This window comes from Pinus tabuliformis, chromosome 9, assembly GCF_031772625.1.
Source record: "Pinus tabuliformis cultivar Carrire ecotype Pingquan chromosome 9, CPIR1, whole genome shotgun sequence".
In the NCBI taxonomy this organism is placed as follows: Eukaryota; Viridiplantae; Streptophyta; class Pinopsida; order Pinales; family Pinaceae; genus Pinus; species Pinus tabuliformis.
The window spans coordinates 2,022,738,856-2,022,747,029 of record NC_142307.1 but is presented as its reverse complement, the minus strand read 5'-3'; positions in this window follow the sequence as shown (position 1 = coordinate 2,022,747,029).

Here is an 8,174-nt window from a genome sequence, read left to right as displayed (position 1 = left end):
AAGGTTCGGTGGTCGTGGGGTTGACCCCGACCATCCAGCCTTTTTCCAACCACAAATCCTCATAATAATTGTTGAGATTGCAACAAGATGATGGAGCTTAGTGAAAAGAGTCGCCTTCACTAAGTGGGTCCGCAGGCAAATTATGGCGCAAGTTCTATTTTTGGATCACAACAGGGATGATCATAGCAGGAGTGACCATAGCAGGGATGATCACAGTAGGAGTGATCACAGCAGGAGTGATCACAGCAGGAGTGATCAAAGTCTATTTTTAGACTGGCTGCCAAAAATAGAAAAATCAAATATTATTGTCTCATAATAATATTTGGACTATAAACTTGATCTTATTCTCTTGGAGCACATCAGTTTGAGCTACAAATGTGGCACATGCAGCTGTCAGAAGGAAGGACACTTTCTTTGTGGGTCAGATGAGTTTTTGCATGCATGACTTCAGTTAGAACTCAATCAGTTGAGTTTGGTGGAGTTGATTGTAGAGTTGATGGAGTTGTGTTCAGTTTGACTTGGTTAAACTAATTGTAATTAGTCTAACTGCAAATAGACTAATGATGAGTTGTTAAACTAATTATTACTCATAATGAAACTATAGAATACATCAGTTAACTCAGTTGCATGTCAGTGCATGTTCAGTTCAGCAGGGACAGGTGTTAGAGGATCATATTGCTATCAGTTGTAACTATAGTTGTGCATGAGGATTTGCACAATCAAGGGATTGAGTATGCCAATGAGTATTGCCCAGTGATTGCCCAGTATTATAGCCTCTTCTCACGTCTTTCCCAGTGTGAGTGATTCTTTGGAGGTAAACACGAGTTTGGTTAATCCATTCTCATTGATTCTTGTGCAGGTATTGAGCAGTGGAGACAGGCAAGCAGTGGAATAGATTTGGAGATCAGATCTGAGCTCTATTGTGTGTAACAGGTGGAGCTGGTACTGGATTGCTTGTGATAAGCATTGTACTTTGTAATGTTACATGTTCTCAATCATTAATATACAGATAGTGTGGGGTTTTCAGCTGTAAGCTTTCCCCGGTTTACATACTGTGTTAATGTGTGAATGCTATTGATGTTTTATTGTTATTGATGCTGCTAAATTGATGATCAACGTAGAGGAGCTTATGTATTGTGTATGTATTCCGCAATAGTACATGATCAGGATAATCTCCATTGAATATGTGTTAAATTATTCAAAATTTCTACATGGTATCGGAGTTGTTGATCATCAGATCTACTATTCAGGAATTTACATTCTATTTCTTCAGGTAGAGTCTGTGATCGGGCCAGGTAGCCTCTGGATTCATCCTTCCTTTGGAAGGTGAGATATCCGGTGAATGCCCATACAGTCAATCTCTGTACAAGAAATATTGTGTTCTCACGAATCTTAGATCCGAGGCGGTTGAGTTTGTTGCTGGTGGAATTCGAATTTGCAGCAGTGTTTTCTTGGTGTCAAAACTAAGATGTCTTTCACAGGATTGCGATTGGAGTATGCCCTTGAGGGCAGTACGAATTATATTGCATGGAAGGACAGGATGGAGGTGGTGTTAGATGATAATGGGCTGAAGGAGTTCGTGGATGCGGATGTCCCAAAACCTACTGACGCTGCTAAAGCTGAGGCTTGGCAAAAGAAGACCGCAAAATGTCGAAGGATTCTGTTGGAGGGCATGAAGGATCACATTGTGTCCAGCCTGCATGGAAAGACTTCTCCATATCTAATGTGGAAGGCTTTAACAGATCTATTCCAAAGAAAGAGCGATTAGAGGAAGCTGGCGCTCAAAGATAAACTCAGAAACGTCAAATGCGAGAAGGGTGACAGTATGCCCAAGTATCTCACAAAGTTCACTCAGTGTCGAGATGAGCTGGGAAGTGTGGGGGTTACTGTCGATGATGAGGACTTTGTGAGCTTGGCTCTCCTTGGTTTTCCGAAGAGTTGGCATTCCTATCAGGACTCTGTTAATGGTCGGGAGAAATTGCCAGGATGGGAAAGACTGTGGTCAGATCTTGTGCAAGAGGAGATCCGGCGGAGTACCAGGGACGGATCTTCGTCAAAGGGAGCTGATGAAGAAAATTGCGCTTTGGCTACCAAAGAAAAGAAAGGGAAGAGCAAGAAAGCTTCTCAGTCTGGTGCGAAAGGCAAGAAGTAGGACATGTCCAAGGTGAAGTGTTTTCACTGTCACCAACATGGACACTATGCCACTAATTGTCCGCAGAAGAAGAAGAACAAGCAGGCTGCTGGATCTGCAGCAGGAGAGGCTCTAGCCTCATAGTTTGAGCTTGATTTTTCATTGATCGCATGCTTGGTTTCAAGTGTGATGGGATCGGTGTGGTTCTTGGACAGTGGTGCGTCTTTTCACATGACGGGAGATCAAGATTTGTTTTCTGATCTAGAGGACAAAGATCTTGGAGTGCACATCGAGATGGGCAATGATGGTAGATACAGTGCGACCGGTATCGGTACCATTTCCTTTGAGAGGGAGTCTAGTAAACCCTTCGTATTGAAGGAAGTCATGCATGTTCCAGGATTGAAGAAGAATCTTATCTCTGTGGCAATGTTAGAAGACAAGGGGTATGATGTTGTTTTCAGCAAGGGAAAAGCTTTCCTGCGCAGCAAGACAACTAGTGAGACCCGGAAGATAGGGGTTCGAGTGAGGAACCTTTATCAGTTGCATGTAGATGGATGCGCAGCAATGGAAGGCAAGGCAGAAGGATTGGTGAGCTGGGATGATGGCGAGTTGTGGCACAGGAGATTGGGTCACCTTCACCATGGAGCCTTTAAGATACTGCAGAAGATCACTACAGGGCTTCCTAAAGGCACTCTTGCGCAGTCAGATCAGTGCAAGGGGTGTACTTTGGGGAAGTTTGTGAAAGCCACCTTTCACGAGAAGGATAGTCATGCCACGACAATCCTTGAGAGAATTCACACAGACATGTGTGGACCTTTCTCAGTTGCTTCGACAACAAAACACAGGTATTATGTGATTTTCGTTGATGATTTCTCTCGTAAGTGCTGGATCTTCTTCATGCAGAAGAAGAGCAAGACATATTCAAAGTTCTATGAATTCAAATCACTGGTCGAGAAGGAGTCGAGGAAGAAGGTGAAGGCTCTTAGGAGCGATAATGGTGGTGAATACATCTCAGACAAGTTCAAGGGTTTCTACAAGGCAGAAGGGATTCGAAGAGAGCTCATAGCTCCCCATAACCCACAGCAGAACGGGGTAGCTGAGCAGAAGAACAGAACGATTGTGGGTGTTGCATGGGAAATGTTGCATGATCAGGGCCTACCCCTTCACTTGTGGGCGGAAGCATGCAATACAGCATTTTATGTGCAGAACTGTTGTCCTCATAGGATACTTGGCATGAGTACACCTGAGGAGGCTTATTTTGGTAAGAAGCCTGATCTTTCTCATTTGAGGATTTTTGGTGCTAACGTTTACATGCATGTGACGAAGGATGCCAAGAAGAAGTTGGAGCTGACCGCAGAGGTTGGGATATTTGTGGGGTACACTGATATGCCCCACAACTATCGTGTGTATTTGCCAGACAGTGGTAAAATTGTTGTGCGACGGGATATAAAATTTCAGGAGGAGAAAGCCATGAAGTGTTCGCTTGAGAGGGAGCTACACTTGCATGCAGATGAGGAGCTATTAGTTCCTAAAGATGAGCTTCAGGACGTGGATCAACCACAGGATGAGGTTCATGGAGTGGAAGGGACCACTCATGTAGCGCCAACCATCAGAGGGCGAAAGCGCTTGACAGAAGCTGAGTGACTGGCTCAAGATGCAAAGAAAGTTGTAGGTCCACCTATAGCCCAACGCAGGTAGAGACAATCACCTGATTGGTACACTGGATACATGGCTCTTATGAGCAAGTGTGTTGTGACTGAGCCATCCTCTTTCGAGGAAGCTGTGGAGGATCCCGCATGGGTAGAAGCCATGGTGGAAGAGTATGATTCTATTGTCAGAAACAGTGCATGGGAGATTGTTCCTAGACCGGAAGGGAAATCAGTGGTGGGTTCAAGATGGATCTACAAAGTTAAGCAGGCAGCTGACAGGAGTGTGGAAAAGTACAATGCAAGATTTGTTGCCCGAGGCTTTTCACAGATAGAGGGGATCAATTATGAGGAGACCTTTGCACCTGTCGCAAGGTATTCTTCCATACGGATGATTCTTGCTCTCTCAACGGAGATGGGATGGCACATTCATCATATGGATGTGAAGACTGCGTTCCTCAATGGAGTCATTGAGGAGGAGGTGTACATTGAGCAGCCTGAAGGCTTTGAGGTCTTCAGCAGCGAGTCGCATGTGTGCAGGCTCAAGAGAGCGCTGTATGGGTTGAAGCAAGCACCACGTGCTTGGTACACACAGATAGACAACTATTTCACAGGACTTGGATTCTCCAAGAGCGAGGCGGATCCTAACCTATACCAGATTGTGGTGGAGGGTAAGTTGCTTATCATTGTACTGTATGTTGATGATTTGATTCTAACGGGTGATGAGCTGTTGATACTTTCATGCAAGGATGATCTTGCTAAGGAGTTTGAGATGAAGGACTTGGGCCTCCTTCACTATTTCCTAGGATTGGAAATATGGCAGCGCAGTGGTGGACTGTTTGTTTCTCAGGGAAAGTATGCTCGGGAGATATTGGAGAAGTTCAACATGAATGGCTGCAAGCCTGTTGATACTCCTCTTCCTGGAGGTTGGAGGAAGGAGGATGCCACTTCGGGAGAAGAAGTGGATGCCACTGTTTATCGACAGTTGGTGGGGTCGCTGATGTATTTGGTCAATACACGACCTGATATATGCTATGCAGTTAACCAGCTTTCACAAGCTATGGTTAAGCCTACCAATCTCTTCTCGAAGGCGGGCAAGCATGTATTGCGTTATTTGAGAGGCACATCGGGATATGGTTTGTGGTACAGACAGGAGGATGAGGTGTAGCTATGTGGCTTCAAGGATGCAGATTTGGCAGGGAGCCCAACGAACAGAAAGAGCACATCAGGAGGGGTCTTCAGTATTGGATCGACAGCAGTTTCTTGGTACAGCAGGAAGCAGAGATCCGTGGCACTCAATTCAGCAGAGGTCGAGTATATGGCAGCAAGTTTCGCTGCATGCGAGGCTATATGGATGAGGAAGATCCTGGTTGGTTTGTTCGGTTCTCATTTGGATCCTACTGTGATTTACTATAATAACCAGAGTTGCATTAAACTCTTAGCTAGTCCTGTATTTCATGATAGATCTAAGCATATTGACATCAGGTACCATCATATCAGAGATTGTGTGCAGCGGAGGATCATGTTGCTTTCATACATTCCAACGGAGGATTAGGATGTTGATATTCTGACGAAGGCTCTCACCAGGAGCAAATTCGAATACCACCGAGGTAGGATAGGGGTTGCTGATAATCCATATCTTGTCGAGAGGGAGTGTTGAGATTGCAACAAGATGATGGAGCTTAGTGAAAAGAGTCGCCTTCACTAAGTGGGCCCGCAGGCAAATTATGGTGCAAGTTCTATTTTTGGATCACAACAGGGATGATCACAGCAGGAGTGACTACAGCAGGGATGATCACAGTAGGAGTGATCACAGCAGGAGTGATCACAGCAGGAGTGATCACAGCAGGAGTGATCAAAGTCTATTTTTAGACTGGCTGCCAAAAATAGAAAAATCAAATATTGTTGTCTCATAATAATATTTGGACTATAAACTTGATCTTATTCTCTTGGAGCACTTCAGTTTGAGCTATAGATGTGGCACATGCAGCTATCAGAAGGAAGTACACTTTCTTTGTGGGTCAGTTGAGTTGGTGCATGCATGACTTCAATTAGAACTCAATCAGTTCAGTTTGGTGGAGTTGATTGTAGAGTTGATGGAGTTGTGTTCAGTTTGACTTGGTTAAACTAGTTGTAATTAGTCTAACTGCAAATAGACTAATGATGAGTTATTAAACTAATTATTAACTCATAATGCAACTATAGAATACATCAGTTAACTCAGTTGCATGTTCAGTTCAGCAGGGACAGGTGTTAGAGGATCAGATTGCTATCAGTTGTGACTATAGTTGTGCATGAGGATTTGCACAATTAAGGGATTGAGTATGCCAATGAGTATTGCCCAGTGATTGCCTAGTATTATAGCCTCTACTCACGTCTTTCCCAGTGTGAGTGATTCTTTGGAGGTAAATACGAGTTTGGTTAATCCATTCTCATTGATTCTTGTGCAGGTATTGAGCAGTGGAGGCAGGCAAGCAGTGGAATAGATTTGGAGATCAAATCTAAGCTGTATTGTGTGTAACAGGTGGAGCTGGTACTGGATTGCTTGTGATAAGCATTGTACTTTGTAATGTTACATGTTCTCAATCATTAATATACATATAGTGTGGGGTTTTCAGCTGTAAGCTTTCCCCGGGTTACATACTGTGTTAATGTGTGAATGCTCTTGATGTTTTATTGTTATTGATGCTGCTAAATTGATGATCAATGTAGAGGAGCTTATGTAGTGTGTATATATTCCGCAATAGTATATGATCAGGATAATATCCATTGAATATGTGTTAAATTATTCAAAATTTCTACAATAATAAATACAACATTATCATATCTGATAACAAGACCTATCATAGCCCATCTAGTGTGGCCCTCTGGCGAAAACTTAGATATTTTGGGAGGTTAGGGGTTCGATCCTCCCTAATCCCCAAAATTTTGGAAATAAGGCCACATTGGGCAAAATCCAAGCTACCATGTGTCAGCATCGGATTGGCCCATACCAACCAATCACAATCTGCCATGTCACCTCCTCTGCTGACATCATCCAGGACCTGTGGCTCATTCCCAGGTTGACACGTGTCCTTGTTGACGTAGGCATTGACTTGGTTGATTTTTGACCATTGACCGTTGATTGTTGACCTTTGATTTTTGATATTTGCCCTAATTTTCCAAAAACATTGACTGGCTTTAACTTCTTCATTTGGACTTGGATTTATGCGCCGTTTGCACCATTGGAATCGTATCAACGAGCACTTTGACTGGGTCCTACTTTCATCTAAATTTGAAGATTTTGATATGGAGGCAAAACTAGATCCACTTTGGATCAACAACCATGCATGCAATCAGAGAAGGACCTAACTTTGGATTGTGCAATTATGGAGGAAGGATTTCCCAATTAAATATGGGTTGATCCTCACAAGAATTGTGGAAGGAAATATAGGCTTCGCAGGCATAAAATACTGGATAAGTGTTGGTTAGTGTGGGCTTGTGAAGGAGAGAGTTGGTCATACTTGTGCAGGAATTGTTCTTGTGAGAACGAATTTTGTATTATCACTGAAATTTCTGATTAATGCAATAGATAGTTGAGGTTTTGAGCAGTGGATTTCCACAGAGAAACAAATTTTTTTATGTGTCTTTTAATATCTTCCTCTTGTCTATTATTTTTTTCATCGATTTATTAGTTTCAGTTGTTTAAAGAGTAGAGTAGATTCTTGTCTTGTGTTTTATTACATTACATGAGTTGTGCATCTACAGGAAAATATACATTTCGAAGTTGTTCCTTAGGAGGTTCAAATTTGCAGTTTGGTGTAGTAGGATCTCTTCAAAGTTGGGAAGATGACCTTCAATGGGCTGATATTAGAGTATGCCTTGGAAGGAAACTTAAATTTCATTGCATGGAAGGATCGCATGGAGATAGTGTTGGATGATAACAGATTGCTAGAATATCTCAAGACAAATATTGCAAAACCACAGGCACAGAACCTAGTCCAATGGAAGAAATATGTAGACAAGGCAAGGAGAATAATATTGGAGGGAGTACGAGACCACATTTTCTCAAATATCCATTGGAAATAAACTCCTTATGAAATGTGGTAGGTACTGATAGATCTATTCCATAATAATAATGACCATAGGAAACTAGCCCTCAAAGACAAATTTTGAAATATCAAGATGCAGAAGAATGACACTATTCCAAAGTATCTGAGCAAAGTTACACAAGTTCATGATGTGCTTGGAGGGGTTTGTATTAATGTTGCAGAAGATGACTTGGTAAGCTTAGCTCTTCTAGGCCTTCCCAAAAGCTGGCACAACTACTAAGGCTCGGTGAACGGGAGGGAAAAAATAGTGAATTACGAATGCGTATGGTTTGATTTGGTACAAGAGGAGAACAGGTAGAGTATCAA